The 17,597-nt window shown below is 35.2% G+C and overlaps 1 protein-coding gene and 1 pseudogene across 3 annotated transcripts in view; one reads left to right on the forward strand and one right to left on the reverse strand.

Annotated features, from left to right (window-relative positions):
- ZBTB20 (zinc finger and BTB domain containing 20) overlaps positions 1–17,597 on the reverse strand; it is an 831,659-nt gene that overhangs the window by 775,831 nt on the left and 38,231 nt on the right. Inside the window, exon 1 of one of the 3 annotated variants that reach the window (XM_030941352.1) lies at positions 8,126–8,240. The exons of the other annotated variants lie outside the window; for them this stretch is intronic. The gene's annotated coding sequence lies outside the window, so the exon portion shown is untranslated. Of the gene's footprint in view, positions 1–8,125; positions 8,241–17,597 lie in introns of those variants that run through there. 3 annotated transcript variants of the gene reach the window in all.
- Positions 1–17,597, forward strand: part of LOC104675125 — a 184,031-nt pseudogene that overhangs the window by 163,249 nt on the left and 3,185 nt on the right.

Below are 17,597 nucleotides of genomic sequence, written 5' to 3' on the forward strand. Positions count from 1 at the left end.
ATCCCTGTTTATGCCTAGAATTGTTAAAGAATTTTTTATATACCCTGGTAGGAGAAAAGTAGTAAAGTGCACACATCCTAACTTTTCCTTGAGTAATAACAATTTTGGAAAACTAAAACATATTATAGAATTTTGGTACAGCTACTACGAAATCAGGGTCTGAAACAATTTGCCAATTTTTTGCAAATGTCCTGTTCTTTTTTTTTTTTTTTTTCACTGACTCATGCATCAGTTACTTGCACAGCAACAGGGACACAAGGTGGCACTGTCGTGCTGACATTCATTTCAGGGCCCTTTCTAAATGGACAAATTTGTAAGAGGCAAAATAGACCCTATTGTGACAACTAACACGAGTTGTAATACTGGTCGCCTTCTGGGTCTACTAACATTAACACTGGCCTAAAGAGAGTATTTTGCGTTTCATGAATATCGTATCATGCCTATATAGAAATAGGACATATTCTCTGATGACTTCCCCAAAATGTCATGTGTGTATTCATAGAAATGTCCAAAGGCATAGAGTGCAGCTTTGCCATTAGTAAGTCAGAAGCGAGCTGCTTGTTATTGGCAAGGCAGTGGACGCGGATCGCCTCTCCATCTAGTGGCCAGTGGAGAGGAATGGAGCCATAGTAATCATATTGCACTTCATTCCATCAAAAACAGCCCTTTTACCAAATCACCCATAGGCAATTAAGTCCGCTTGTCTGACAAACGACAATTTTTGGTTTACGGCATTCATTCAATCATTAAACACATTCAATAATACATTATGACATGTAGTTTAAGCTAAGAAAAATCATCACAAAATTAAAGTGCCTGTGCTCTCTCAAGCCACATAAATGTCTGTTATTCTTCCCTTATTACCCACTCTAACTTTTCTCCATTTATTTGTGACTTTTAGACAGAAAATGCAAGCAAGATTATCTACATATATAACTACTTAAAATCACATGGTCTTTAAGATGAAAAAATATTTTAAAAAGCTTTTCCCCTCATTTTACAAGAAGGAAACTGAGGGACAGAGAGATGGTGATTTACTCAAAGTCACAAAGTCAGAACAAAAAACCAGACCTTCAGATTTAACCACTTTAAATCCTTTTTGGTATTGAGTAATACCTCCTGATTCCCAGGAAATGCTTTTTATACCACACCATAAAGTTTCTTTCAACATACCAGGAAAATAATTTCTTAAAATGTTTTTTATTCATGTATTTTCAGGCTAAGGTGATATGAGTGAAACTATTGTGTATAGGCCCTATCACATCTTCATATCCATAGGTATATTTTGAATGTGTTATAAGAACACTGTTATTTTTATATTAAGGAATTATATTCATTCAACATTTAGAAAGCAAAAAAGCAAGTGGGGTAGGGAATAGGTGGAATGTGCTGGTCAAAATTACTATACAAAAAATGGTTTCAGAAAGCCATTACGTGAAACAAAACCTGAATCCATTCAGACTCCTAGAAGAGTTGTTTTTTGTTTTGTTTCATATAAATTGTTTGACTTTATTTTGTTTTTAAAAAGGAAACACATGTACATTTATTCAGCTAATCACTTCATCTATTTTAATTCAGCATGTGATGCAGTTTGGGGGCATGTTTTGGAAATGCTTTGTTGGTAAAGCTTCTTATCAGAACAAATGAAATCTGTCCACCAACTATAAAAATCTTCTCACAACTCCGAACCCAAGAATTAAAGGGCAAAAGGTATGAAGGAAACTTGGCAGTGGATGTGCTAGAAATGTGAGATGTTTTGACTTTCTCTTCTATGATCTTCTTTGGTGGTACCACTGGAATCTGCCTTGGAGAGCAGAGGGAATTTAGATAGATATGTTTTAGAGAGATGCAAAAACCAATGCTGTACAGATAAGTCAAATGCCTTTTAACGGGAGTTAGGGAAAAAGTATTTTTATTTCATTATACTTCTAAGTTTAGAAGCTTCAAAAGCACCAACCCCTCAGCTACCCTCAGCTTTACCCCTGTACCCTCAGCTTTATCCCTTTACATTATCTCAACTTATCTCTACTTGTTTCCTAATCATCTTTAGTCGTCTCCCTTCTAGAAATGAGGTGAGGGGATAAAGATCATTGTTGATCTGGAGAACTAGAGAAAGTAAGGACTAATATAAAAAGTAAGTTATTTTTGCCTTACCTAAAGCTAATAGGTAAAAGTCACCAAGAAGATGGAGAAATTAGTAAATATGTTCAGAACCAGAGTATATTTATTGGGCCAAGAAGAATTTTAATTTTAAGTATTTAAGAAGAAAAAGAAACAAAAATTTTATAAAGTCACCCTTAAAACATATTTGCCTAGTCTATTTAAATAATAAAAGAAAGGAACATTTTTTCACTGTTTAAATGTTCCTAAATAAGGTATTTTTGTTTATTTAAAATGACAGCCACATAGTTTTCACATACACATATATATATATCAACCAGAAAAATTACATAGCCTGGAACATTTCTAGTTTTCTGCTAGTAATAGCTTTTTTTTCTTCTTTTTTTACAAAGTTTTAAGTTGCTACCTGAACAAACTGACAACATTAATTTTCTCTCAATTACGTTCCATTTATAGGAAAGAAGCTCATACTATAAAAGGAATGACAATAACAAATCACAATTTATTTACAATAGTAATTCACAGAAAATTTTTGAAAAGGTAAAAATGGCAAATATCTAAGCTAATTCAGTAAAAAACAAAAAAGTAAAGCCTTCTAAAAATTAGAGAAAATTAAAATTTAAATAATTTTAAATGTTTGATTTTAAAAAGTTTAAATTAAGAATTTTCCCCATAACAAAATAGTACTACTATGTATAAGATTCATAATTATTGCCATTTCTACATTTTTAGTTACAACCAATTGGGCATCTTTTTGATATCCCAAAATTCCAACCTCAGTACCATAATTTTATATTTATTGAATGTAAATCCTTACATTAGTAATGTAATATAAAAACTTTCAAATAGATTGAACTTTTAAATGCATAATATGAACATTAAATTCATCATATCTCAAGACACAGAAGTATTCAGTGCCAAAATTACTTCCAATATCAAGAAGGCAAACATATTATGCTATAATTACCACATTTTCTATCAGAGTTTCAAAGGTAAGACTGAATATTCAGAATTAATAACAATATGTTCTTCTTCCCTCTGGAAACTAGATGAATCAATGAACTCATAGTTCTTATTCCTTGTCTCAGTATTCTTACTTGAAAATCAGTAGCCAGCTTTCCCCAAGTTAAGACAATTACAAAGGTTGCACTGGTTAACTGAACTACAAAACACCAGGGCTAGAGTTTCAACTGAGTGTCAAAAGATTCCAGAAAGGCAAGCTCCGTGTCCTCAAGCTGATTACTTTCAAATGAACTATAGAATTACCAAAAGGCTTGATCCTGGAGTATGAGAGACGTTATGAAGCCAAAGTCAAGCATAATTTTTCCACAGTTTAGTACAGAAATAGCATGCCACTTATTCATTATTACAGTTGAACAGCTAGAGTGGCGAAAAAAAAAAAAAAAAAAAGCCCTTTTTCTTATAAGCCCTTGAATACTGTTTCTAACATAGGCTGTAGTGGTTACTACATACATGATAGTAATTATAGATAGCATATTTCTTCCCATAGCCTCATCAGCTTCCCTATGCTGAATGAGAACTAAGGGAGCTCAAGGATATTTTGATATATTAAACATAATTGTCATCAACATTATTTGATGATTAATGTATAATATCTACGTAATAGAAAAACATATGAATTCAGGCATTCTCAAAAATATCTAGGATATGTGTATTGCCTTCAGGCTTTTGGTAAAGAATAAAATTGATCTTGCTAGTTTATTTGACATTGGCTGTAGTTCCTGGCGATTATGCAAAACGCTAGAATTTATTTAAGCAATGGAAATATATGAAATGTGTTTTTCAAGAGAATTACAAGTTTCAAGTTTTGTAAAATACCTACACACCGATATATGACTTGAAAGCTTGGTGTAAAGTATCAAATGTAAATGCTGACTGTATTAGCATTGTAAATAATCCATAGTAATTGTATAAAATAACAAAAATGGCTTACACAGTATGAAAAAAAAAAACTATTTTAAAGGTTTGGTTTCTAATTTAATAATAACTCTAGCAGGTACACACTTGTCCAATTGCTAGTGTTTATTGTCCTTGATGGAGGGTAAACTGTTTCTATATAGGTAATACTTGATTTTTATAATGTCCCTGAAATAGTTACATAGCCATGCAAATGAAAATATTTAGAGTTTCTTTTCAGTGCTTTGTGACTTCTCATGGTAACTTAGATCTTCACTGGTTAAGAAAGTAAGGGATGAGGATACTATTTTACTTATGTTGTACAGTAAAACATGTTTCCCACGAAAAATGTAGTCTGTTAAAATATATTTATAAAGTGATCTCCAAGATAAGCCAGGTTTAACGTCCATTTTCAACATTTAGACTTTAGAGGCCACCCTTGAAGCTGAAGAACCCGGGAGCTAGCAGCATTCAAAGAATATCAACACCAGTTATTCTTTTGCCAGAAAAGATCACTAGTTAGCAATATTAGCCAGGTGCTGCTGCTTCAACATATCTTGCCAGATGTTGGGGTAACACGTTTGCTCAGGGCCCAAATTTGGCTTCCTATGTGGCGGCATGACCGGCCACTACTAAGAGGTGGGCAAGTCCATGAACACATCCAGTGATAATTTCTATATTTATAGAAAGCCAGAACATGTGTAGATAATCACACAATTAGATATTTATGTAGTGCCAGATTTTATGAATACAAGAATTTGTTAATTAGCACAAGGACTAATCATTAAAATTCAAAAATAGATAAATAAACAGGAATGCCATTTATTTGTTAACATTTCATGGGGAAAGTATGCAGCTGCTATCCTTTTGATGAATATAGGCTTCTGGAGATAAAAATGTGCAGAATAAAAAATATCTGCAATTTTTGAAACCCTAATGAGTAAAATTCAATAAATCACTATATAGCATTTACAGTAAAAATAATCATAGTGATTTAAGTTAAAAAAAAAAAGAAAAAGTTTAAACTGGCAATGCTTAGCATTTGAATTATATGGTCTGGTATTCCTTTTTTTTTTTTTTTTTCTTTTTCTGAGACAGAGTCTTGCTCTGTCACCAGGCTGGAGTACAGTGGCACGATCTTGGCTCACTCCACCTCCCAGGTTCAAGGGATTCTCCTGCCTCAGCCTCCCAAGTAGCTAGGACTACAGGGGTGTGCTACCACGCCCAGGTAATTTTTGTATTTTCTTTACTAAAGATGGGGTTTCACCATGTTTTACTAGAGATGGGTTTTCACCATGTCGGCCAGGATAGTCTCGATCTCCTGACTTCGTGATCTGCCCACCTCGGCCTCCCAAAGTGCCCTTTTTTTTTTTTTTTTTTTTTTAATCTACTGTTTGGTCCTTTTCAAAGAGTCAAAGCTGATTTTCATCAGATAGGAGTTAAAAAGCACACACACGTCACTCAGTACCAAATTGTTTTAGCTACAGGGCATGGCAAAGCATGAAATAACTTCTTTAGAGCACTTCCTCATGTGGGTGTGTTAGATAACTGTCTGCTCCAACATTAAAATGAAACACACTGTGACCTGGCCAAGATTTTGGGGATCTAAATAGGCAGATATCATGTGCTGATAGGAAGAGCCCACTCTAACCAGTAAGGCTGATTAATGAATTTTTCTGGCACTCTGTAGCGCTCCTGTGACGCAAGCCTTTCAGCTTTCCAAATCCCTATACAGCAGAGTACAGTGGTTTTAAGTTTATTTATGTACATTTTATAATGTCCTTCTGTATTTAGATTGTGACAGTCCCTTCCAGAAAAGGCCAAGATTATTTTTCATACTAAAAATATTTTAGATCTACTGAAGGTTAAGAATTATAATGCAAAAGAAAATATAGACACATTCTAAAAATTAAACCAAACATAAAAATGACTACATTATTACTTGCTTTTATTCTTGCTAGAAGGTTAAAGGAAATTTTCATTTTCTCTTGAAACTCTCTCCATTTTTTGTTTGCTTGTGGTTAACATATACATAAAGTGAAATTTTTAAAAATATTGTATCTGAAAAGAAGCTGTGATGTATTTATCCATACATGTATGCCTTCATGTCATACATGTACACGTATGCACAGATATCGCCACATATATGTGTGTAGAGAAAAAGAGAATGACTGATCAAGACATAGATAAAAGATTTCTATTGATAAAAACAGTAGAATTTTATATGGTCCTTACAAAGCTAACATAGAAAATGACAGGTGCATGAGACATGCACAGTTTTAACATACAGTATTAGTTTTGAAACAAATTTTTGGGTCACAGTTGGAAATGGCATGAAGTATATATAAAATTGTATTTGATAAACAAAATTATTGTGTACCATATTAACATAAAAGACTCCCCTAAAGTTCCCCTTAGACCTTAGGGAAAAAAAATCTGACGAGACCTGATTGAGCGTACTTAGTATTTGTACTACTCTTGGCCAAAGCCAGCCTATCCAGTTTAAAAAAACAGTTCAGGCAAGATAAGCAAAATGAAAGTCTCAGAATAAATTTTTTAAAAGAAGAGGTAAAAAAGTCTTTCAGCACAAAAGTTCATCACCTTCCTGAAATAGTGGATTTTTAATAAACATTTTACTAGGTTTGAACCTTGAGAATGTGTTTGGGAATCTGCTCTAGCGTCCCAGGTGGGTTAAGAATATTGCTTTATGGACTTCTTTGTGTTGTCAGAGAGGCCTAATGGAATTAAGGGGGGAAAAAGTCTGCCACTTCTATTAAATAAATAATTTATTACAAAAAGATGATTGTTATTATCAAAGATCTCTACAGATCAGCATCCATTTTCTAACATTGCTCTGTATATGCCGAAACATTTGCGTGTCTATGTGGCTCAAATTTTATCAAATGAATAGCAGTTTTACTTTGACAAATCTGAAATAAAATTCCAATAAGAAGTCCATTTCAAATGGATCTTATTAAAATAATCCTTTCAATTTTGAAGAACACTATTCTGGGAAAACTCTTCAACAATGTCTACTAGTTTGAAATGTAACTTTTCCCACTATAAAAGGAAAAAAAGAAATAAAGGAAAAGAAAGCACCACAAAACTGTATTTGAAATAAAAAATATATTATTTATGCTCCCCAAAATGTTAAATGAATACTTACAGTTGTTGTGCAAGATGGCCTGATATACTTCATAGCTTCCACTTTGTAAAAAGATGGCCAGCCCCTCACTCCACCCTCCCCAAGCATAAATAAACAGTAACATACTAAAAGGAAACTGTCCTAGGATAAAAACTGGTTGTTAGGAAAGTTCGCATTCTTACTAACCAAAGTGATATTCCTATAAATGTAAAAGCCCATCTGCAAAATAAAAGTTAGAAAACAGAATACCTTATTTGTTTAAAAATACATCCCCCAGATGCAATGTTTCTATGTGTGTGATGACAAAAATAATTACTCAATTCTTACCCACCCTCAGCAACTACCCCTCACCTTATGTCCAATGGCATTAAATAAACATGCTGGCAAAAAGTATTCAACCTGCTTCAAGGATTTAAACTGTAAATATGGACTTTAAACTTCAACATAAAACAAAGAACAAGAGTCTCACTTTAGTAATACCCACACTGGCAATGCAGCTAAAACTCATTGGCAAATAACTAACAAAACCGAGTTAGCAATAAATAAGGACAACATGATATATAGACAGACAGATGGAACTGCATAAACAGACAAGAAAAGCAAAGAGACAAACATACGGAAGGGTCTGTTTTAAAAGAGTGAAAGATTCTGATTTATTTGGTACTTTAGTGAGAAAAATAGATTTGTTTGTAATTATTTTTAAAGTAACAAAACTGAATCACAAGGGCACACCCCTAAGTAAGTAGGAAGAAAATTAGTAAAAGGTAGGCCTCCTACAGATGTTCTAAATTTTAAGCTAGCACTAGCTCTGTCAAACTTAAATCTGCAAATTAAAATTCAAGGAGGAAAGAATAAAGGCATTGGGGGCTAAAGGAGATGACAGAGGGGGCATTGAGGAAGCAGGATTTTTTTTTTTTTTTTTAAGAAAGTTGTCTGCCCTACCTTCTTCCCCAGCGCTGAGTTTCTCTTCTTATAATCGGTGTCTCCCTGGAAGTACAGTGTGAGTGGTAATGACTGCCTGCCTCCCTAATGAGTCCATTTTCCTGCTCTTGATGTTGTGTATATACACACACTGCAACCTACCTTACAAACCACAGAGACGGGAAGAGAGAGAGAGAGCAAGAGAGAGGAGGGAGGGGGGAAGAGAGGGAGAGAGAGACAGAGACAGAGCAAGCGAGTAAGAGAGAGAGAAGAGGAGAGAGAGAGAGAGAAAGAAAAACAGAAAGAAACAGAGAGAAAGGCACAGACAAAGCCCTCCTACCAGACAGCAGACAGCTCTCCTTCCCCTATCCAGCAAAAGGCAACTCGTCTAATGCAGCAACAGGTTCAGTATTGCCAGACTAACAGAGTGAAAAAGGTATATTCTCTATATCATTATTGCTTGCAAATAAACAGTTTAAGAGCAGCTGGCTCCACCTTCTTTATTTATGCTCCATTATGAGGAATGTATTGTTTCAGTTCTAGCAGTACATGTAATTATCATAAATACATTTTTTGCATATAAGCAAGAAATAGTGAAATGCACAGTTTATTTATGCAATCTTTTAAATTTATTTTTTAATGTGAGAAGAATGTGAACAAATCAGCTCTGACAAAAGCCTAGTAATGATTTTAAAGTCAGAGCAGTCTTAAAGGAGGCTCTGTAAGAAACAGACTTCATACAATAGGAAAACTAATCTCAGACGAAACTGATAACTGCAAAGAAGAAATCATGGCTCAGTTAATAAATCAAAACCATATACAAAATTGCAGACTTACAAAATTACAGACCAAAACAGAATTAAGCTTAATTAAGTAACTAATAGGCTAGGACCCTAGAAGAAGGGAGATTGGCTTCTCATTTGAAGCATCTAGCTGTACAAACATCACAATGCAATGTACTCTGTGTGAACAGGTGCAATGTGTATAGTACATAGTGGTACAACGACAGAAATAAATCCCATAAGAAGCTACCATCACAATCAGGACAAGATTTCATAGAATATAGGACTGAAACTACAGCAGTTACCCTTAATCTTTTATTAGGAGGGAAAAATAAAAATAATCGATGCTCCTAAATAAACTTGCCTTAAAAGATTAAAAAAAAAAAAAACAGTTTTTCTTTGTCTGATACTTCTAACCAGATTTTTCTTATATTCTAGTTCCAAAATTATGCTGTTATTATACTCCTCACCCCATCACATGCTTCCCACCCACTTTCCCCATTCCCAGGTGCCCTTTCTCCTGTAAGTGATATATTTGCAGCTATAGAATTACAAACATCAGAAAACAGAACTAGTTTTAAGCCACTCTTCTCGTCCCCCAATTTTTAAAAACTAGACTCTACTTGATGAGTCATATCTCCTTCTAGCACTATATCTATCTAGACACCCATCTCCCTTAATATATTTCTATACAGTTTGGCTATGTGTGATTTAGATGGGACTTAACAACATTATAATAGAGGTAAAATTTTCTAAAGAATATTTACACACAAATAAAAAATATAAGTGCATTTGACTTATTCAAACCCTGCATTTCGGTAACAATAATCCTAAGTATATTAATTGTAAAAATCATCCTTTGTATGTGGTTTTGTGTATTAACAAGCTTCAAAAATTAGAATATGTCTCTCTGCATAAACAAAACTACCTTGAAACAAAAGCTTCAATTCCTTTGTTTAAAAAATAATCAGTTTTCAATTAAAAATCAAATAATTCTTTCAATACATAACTTATAGATCAACTGTATCTTCACCTTATTCACAAAAATCTTTAAGAATGTCAAATAAATTTTGGGTCATGTTTAGAATACAGATCAATATTGCTTTAGCTATTTTCAGGGTGGATAACCTACAGCACAGACATTAGAATGCAATACATTATACAAACTATCCTGGAAAAATTTCTAGTAAGAAACTAAGAGTCCAGACCACTCTAGCCTCATTGTAATCTACCAATTCAACCTCTCTAGTGCTGCAGTAGTATATTACCCTCCCAAGGGTGGATGATTAAGCGGAGACAGACACACCCTAAAAATGATTTAACAGTCCCCGACTTCAGGGCACTTGTCTGTAGAGAAACTTTTCCAAAATATATTTAGTGTGCCCAAGGTACCAGCATGTATCTCCTCCTCACTATTTGGCCTGGCAGCTCTGCTTTTCTACTATTGCCCTATTGTTTCTCCGAAGATTTATTAAAACGTATTAAGAAAAATGTCAATTAAAAAACACATAAACCTCAGAGTTTGACAGATGGATTTGAATTAGATATTTGTATTTTCTGAATTTTTAAAATAAGGTTCTAGGTATTTTATTTTGTTTCATTTTGTTCTCATTAAAGAAGAAGACAGTATTTGATTTCTACCAGCAGGAATCAAAAGGAATATAAAGGACCATGAAGGCTCTTTTCTAAAAAACAACCTGAGAGCTAAATTTAAAAGGAAAACAAATCTTTTCCCTTAGTGAAAAATGAGACTGGGCACAGTGGCTCACACCTGTAATCCCAGCACTTTGGGAGGCCAAGGCAGGCAGATCACAAGGTTAGGAGTTCGAGACCAGACTGGCCAACATGGTGAAACCCTGTCTCTACTAAAAATACAAAAATTAGCTGGGGGTGGTAGCGCGTGCCTCTAGTCCCAGGTACTCGGGAGACTGAGGCAGGAGAATAGCCTGAATCCAGGAGGTGGAGGCTGCAGTGAGCCAAGATCACGCCACTGTACTCCAGTCTGGGCAACAGAGCAAGACTCTGTCTCAAAAAAAAAAAAAAAAGAAAGAAAGAAAGAAAGAAAGAAGAAGAAGAAGAGGAAGAGGAAGAAGAAAAATGTACAACACCTCAAAACTTTTCCCATGTCTGTACATTTTACTAGATTCAAAGCACAACAAGTGGTACATTGTTAGTACTTACTGGAATTCAAGATATACTTTCCCTAGTTGGGACTGGAGACAATAAGAACTGAAGAAATCATTGTAATTGACTACCATACTATAGAAGTTATAAAGTTATTAAATTAAATTGCTTCATTTGTTGATATGTCATGGGGCAATTTGGTTCTGTAGAAAGATCCTAAAGTGAAAGTTAAAAACTGGTTCTATCCTAACTAGATTCAATTCAATCCCAATCAAAATTCCAGAAAATTATTTTGTGGATAAGAACTCACTGATTCTAAAATTTATATGGAGAGGCAAAAGACTCAAAATAACCAACATAATATTGAAAGAGAAGAGCAAAGTTGGACAAATGAAACTACCAAACTTCAGGACTTACTGTAAAGCTACAGTAATCAAGAATGCATGGTACTGGCAAAAGAATAGACACAGCAGATCAATGGAACAAAATAGCCCAGAAGAAGGCCCACATATGTATAGTCAACTGATCTTTGACTTAAAAGGAAAGGCAATACAACGGAGCAAAGACAGTATTTCCAACAAGTGGTGATGGAACGAATGGATATCTACATGAAAAATAAATAAATCTAGACACAGACTTAACACTCTTCACAAAAATTAACTCAAAATGGATGGATCATAAACCTAAATGTAAAATGCAAAACTCTAAGACTCCTAAATAGGAAAAAATCTGGATAACTCTGAGTTTCACAATGACTATTTTAGATACAACACCAAAGACACAATCCATGAAAGCAATAATTGATAAGCTGGATTTCATTAAAATTTAAAAGTTGTGCTCTGCAAAAGATACTGTAAAGGTAATGAAAAGACAAGCCACAGACTGGAAGAAAATATTTGCAAAAGATGTATCTCATAAAGGACTGTTATCTAAAACATGCAAAGAATTCTTAAAACTCAACAATAAGAAAATATTATAACCTGATTAAAAATTGGTCAAAGACTTTAACAGTCACCTCACCAAAGAAGATATACAGATGGCAAATAAATATATGAAAGAGGCTCCATATTATATGTCATTGGGGAAATGCACATTAAAAATAACAGCGACATCCCACTATACACGTAATAGAATGGCCCAAACTCACAGCAATGACAACATCAAATGATGAGGAGGATGTGGAGCAACAGGAACTCTCATCATTATTGGTAGGAATGAAAAATGGTCCAGTCACTTTGGAAGACAGTTTGGCAATTTCTTACAAAACTAAACACATATACAATCCAGCAATTGCACTGGTTGGTATTTATGCAAAGGAATTGAAAACTTATGCCCACACAAAAACCTACACACAGATGTTTATAGTAACTTTATTCATAATTGCCAATACTTGGAAGAAATTAATATACCCATTAGTAGATGATTGGATAAATTATGGTACATCCAGGCAGTGAAATATTATTTAGTGCTAAAAAGAAATGAGATATCAAGCCATGAAAAGACATGTAGGAAACTTAAATACATATTACTAAGTGAAAGAAGTCAATCTGAAAAGATTGCCTTCTATACACTGTATGTATCTATACACTGTATGATTTCAACTATATGACATTCTGAAAAGGCAAAACCACGGAGACAGCAAAAACTCACTGTTTGCAAGAGTTTAGGGTACAGAGAGGGATGAACAGAAGAACACAGGATTTTCAAGGCAGTGAAACTACTTTGTATAATACAATAGTGACAGATACACGTCATTATTTTCAAACCCACAAAAGGCACAACACCCCAAGAGTGAACCTTAATGTAAACTATGGGCCTGGAGTATTAATATGTCGAAGATGGCTTATCATATGTAACAAATATACGACTCTGGTGGGGGATATTGATGACAGGGGAGGCTGTGCATGTGTGAAGGCAGCGGGTATATGAGAAATCTCTGTATCTCCCCATCAATTTTACTATGAAACTAAAATTACTCTAAAAAAATAAAGTCTATTAAACAATAAATCAAAAGAAAATTGGTTCTGGTCCCAGCATTGCCACAAATAGCTTGCATACCTGGGCACGTCATGCAACCATCCTGAGTTTCAGTTTCTTCCTATGCTAAAAATAATAAATTTAACAGGATGGAATTGAACAGCGTATCATAATAATAGTTATTATAGCCAGTGCTTAAGTGCTTACTATGTGCCAGGAACTGTTCTAAGTACTTTTTATTTCTTAACTCTTTAAAGCCTAACAATTACCCTATGATGTAGGAATTATTTTTAGTCTCATTTTCAAGACGAAGAAAAAGAGAGATTAAGTGACTCGCTGAGATCACATAGCATAATAATAATAATAGGATTTGAACCCAGCCTGTCTAGCTTAGAGTTTATGTGCTTAATCCCTATACCATACTGTTTTACCCAATACCTTAAGATAGTTAAGGCCCCATCCAGCCATAAGATTCTGTGGTTGTGAGTCAAATCCAATAAGTCCTGATGATTTCTTATTCCATCTGGCTTACTAACACAGAATAGTGAAAATTTGCTGTTCAATATCCATAGCTCTCAATACATTTGGTTTAATGGTACAGCAACTCCATCTAAAATACATACTCTATCATGCATTCTTAAAGGTTGCATAGTTCAAGATTCAAATATCTAATAGTAATGCAAATAATTGTTTAAAGAACTAAATAATAAACACAATAAAACGTGTCCTATTTTCTATAGGCTGAGAAAGGAATGAAAAAAGCAAGAATTCAATTGTAAAGGATTGGTGTATTCTATGGGTTTCGTTTGTATGTTTATTTTTTGAGACAAAGTCTCGCTCTGTCGCCCAGGCAAGAGTGCAGTGGTGCAATCTCGGCTCACTGCAATCTTTGCCTCCCCAGTTCAAGCGATTCTTCTGCCTCAGTCTCCTGACTAGCTGGAATTACAGGCGCACGCCATCATGCCCGGCTAATTTTTGTGTTTTTAGTAGAGACGGGATTTCACCATGTTGGTCAGGCTGGTCTCAAACTCCTGACCTCGTGATCCACTCGCCTCAGCCTCCCAAAGCGCTGGGATTACAGGCGTGAGCCACCACACCCAGAGAGGAAAAGTCTGGGATTAGTGGGTCAAAATGAGTAAGTGCTACACTAAGTAAATGACTTTGCCATTGAGGACACCACCATAAAGTTAATTGTATGTGGCGTAATTAGACAATAGTTCTTTTTTTTCTTCTTCTTTTTTTTTAGACCAAGTCTCACTCTATGGCCCAGGTTGGACTGCAGTGGCGCGATCTCGGCTCACTGCAAGCTCCGCCTCCCAGGTTCACGCCATTCTCCTGCCTCAGCCTCCCAAGTAGCTGGGACTACAGGCGCCCGTTACCACGCCCAGCTAATTTTTTGTATTTTTAGTAGAAACGGGGTTTCACCGTGTTAGCCAGGATGGTCTGGATCTCCTGACCTAGTGATCTGCCCGCCTCGGCCTCCCAAATTGCTGGGATTACAGGCATGAGTCACCGCACCCGGCCCATTAGGCAATAATACTTAACCTTGGTCATCTGTTTTAAAATTGTATCCCATCGGGCCCAAGGACAACAGTAGGCCAGGAGTACCATCCTTAAATGGGAAGAGATGTATATCTAATTTAAATTCTAATCAACAAATGTTTAAATTTAAAACTAAAATAAAGTATTACATGTAAACTATGTAACTGGAAGTACAGTTATTATGGCTGGAGGATTTTATATGCCTCTCCTCCCTACTAGACTAAGAGACTCCCTCCCCACCATCGCCACCTTCTTCCCCTCTGCCCCCCAGAACAGAGGCCCTACTTATTAAGCTTTGTTGGTCTAGCATCTGGCAGTACACCTGTAATATAACTGAAGCTCAAAAAAGTTTTCTTGAATGAATGAATGACTAAACAAACAATAGTACATAGCGTTTATAAACCTTGGTTAATTGAAAACCAATAAATCTGAGATATAAGGATGATATAAACAAGTAAAGAGCGCTTTGAAAAATGTATTAAGTCACATATTAAACATATCCTTATCTTAAGATCTTGTGACAAAAATAGAAAAAGTAATCTTCAACTTTGCTGTATGTTTGAAAGAATTTCACAATAAAAAGTTTGATAAGGCTGGTTGCAGTGGCTCACGCCTGTAATCTCAGCACTTTGGGAGGCCAAGATAGAAGGGTCACTTGAATCTAGGAGTTAGAGACCAGCCTGGACAATATACTGAGATCGCATGTCTATAAAAAAATCAGCCGTGTGTGATGGCATGCACCTGTAGTCCTAGCTACTTGGGAGGCTGAGGTGAGAGGATTTCTTGAGCCCAGGAGGTCAAAGCAGCAGTGAGCTATAGTTGCACCACTGCACTCCAACCTGGGTGACAGAGTCAGACTGTGTCAAAAAAAAAAAAAAAAGTTTGATAAAAAAGGTAGTCATATCTCACACCACTCAGAATGGGGATTATTAAAAAGTCAAGAAACAACAGATGCTGGCGAGGCTGTGGAGAAATAGGAATGCTTTTACACTGTTGGCGGGAATGTAAATTAGTTCAACCATTTTGGAAAACAGTGTGGTGATTCCTCAAGGATCTAGAACCAGAAATGCCCTCTGACCCCACAATCCCATTACTGGGTATATACCCAAAGGAATATAAATCATTCTACTATAAAGATACATGCACACGTATGTTTACTGCAGCACTATTTACAATAGCAAAGACATGGAACCAACCAAAATGCCCACCAATAATAGACTGGATAAAGAAAATGTCATACATATACATCATGGAATACTATGCAGCCATTAAAAGGAATGAGATCATGTGCTTTGCAGGGACATGGATGAATCTGGAAGACATCATCCTCAGCAAACTAACACAGGAATAGAAAACACCGCACGTTCTCACTCACACGTGGGAGCTGAACAATGAGAACACATGGACACAGGGAGGGGAGCAACACACACCAGGGCCTGTAGGAGGGTGGGGGGGCAAGAGGAGGGAGAGCATCAGGACAAATAGCTAATGCATGTGGGGCTTAAAACGTAGATGATGGGTTGATAGATGCAGCAAACCACAATGGCACACATATACCTACGTAACAAATGTAGAGGTTCTGCACATGTATCCTGGAACTTAAAAAAAAAAAAAAAGATATTCCCATACAACTAGCAGAATTTCAATAAACATTATTTCTGAGAAGAAAATTCAGCTTCCCTTCACATTTCATTTATCTATTATTTCTTCACATCTATAACATAACTGTTCGTAAAAACCTGAAGTTGGCTTCAGAGTACTTCATAGGAATGGAATTGTCCTCTTTGAGGAAAACATCTTGATAAGCTGCTGGAGTCAGAGAGTGAGGCATGAATAATTCTTGTGGGGTTAAACTGTACTACATAAAAAATGAGTAATAATTTGAAGTGAGGGGAGCACAGAGATGAGAGGGAGGAAGAAGAGGAGTAATGGGAATTCCCAATGTAAACATGGACAGATTTATTTTAAGTAATGCCTAATAATAAATTCTGTGAAGCTTATGTTTTGTGATGCAAATACTCTCCTTCTCTCCAAACTTTCAGGAAAAGAAAATATATATTCTACAGTCTTATATAGTAGTAGAATGAACAATCAAAGAATGAAAAAATGAAGTTATTGCCTCACATTCACCCATATACTGTAGCCTTTATAATCACGGCAGTTTCCTAATAAGCCAGAAAATATTCCCACAGTTCCTCGGAGTGACCAGTGGTAGAGTGAACAGTGGCCAGTGAATAGTAAATAGCAAAGAGTAGAAAATCAAAAGTATCTTTAATATAGAATGACTCATATCGATATGCGGATATGAGTCATTCACCCTTTTCCACAATTATAAAGGAGAAATATGACCATGGGGAAAAGTGGCATGGAGTTTAATATCTGAGTAAGATTATTATGCTATTATAGCTGTTGTTACTACTCCTATAAGCTGATCTTAAATGATATGAATATCTTTAGAAATTTAGAAGAGGGTACTTTTGTGACACAATCAATAAATGCTAAATCAATGGATTACAAAACATAAAAATGTTATTGGTAATAACTCCCTGGCTCCAGAAAAACGTATTAGACACATATACCATATGAACTCTTCCTGCTGACTGCTCAATCCTCTCTACTAAACAATCTACAACAACGCCAGCAACTATCTTGAAAGTTTCCACATCTACGTAATTTACTTATATGTACAGTTTATATTTAATACAAAAGGAAAAGAAAGAGAAACTACAGAGTGCATTCTATAGGAAAAATAAAAGTCACTTTCATTTTCTATAGGAAAAATAAAAGATATAAAAGATGCATCTTAATTGCCATAAACGTTTGTCAAGCAGGTTGGTGAGATCCCTACTGTTTGGCCTGGTGAGGCTATACTCAAAAACTCAATAGTCTTCATATCTTTCCAATATACAAAAATTGCTACTATTAATAAGAATGCTTTCTTAAAAGTTATCTCTACTACATGTGTCAGAAACTCAGCCCAACATACACTTTCTCATTTAATCCCCCAACAGCATTGTAAGAAATCTCATTTTCAGATTATACATAAACAAAAAGAGGCCCAAAGACAT

This window comes from Rhinopithecus roxellana, chromosome 1 (genome assembly GCF_007565055.1).
Source record: "Rhinopithecus roxellana isolate Shanxi Qingling chromosome 1, ASM756505v1, whole genome shotgun sequence".
NCBI classification, from domain to species: Eukaryota; Metazoa; Chordata; class Mammalia; order Primates; family Cercopithecidae; genus Rhinopithecus; species Rhinopithecus roxellana.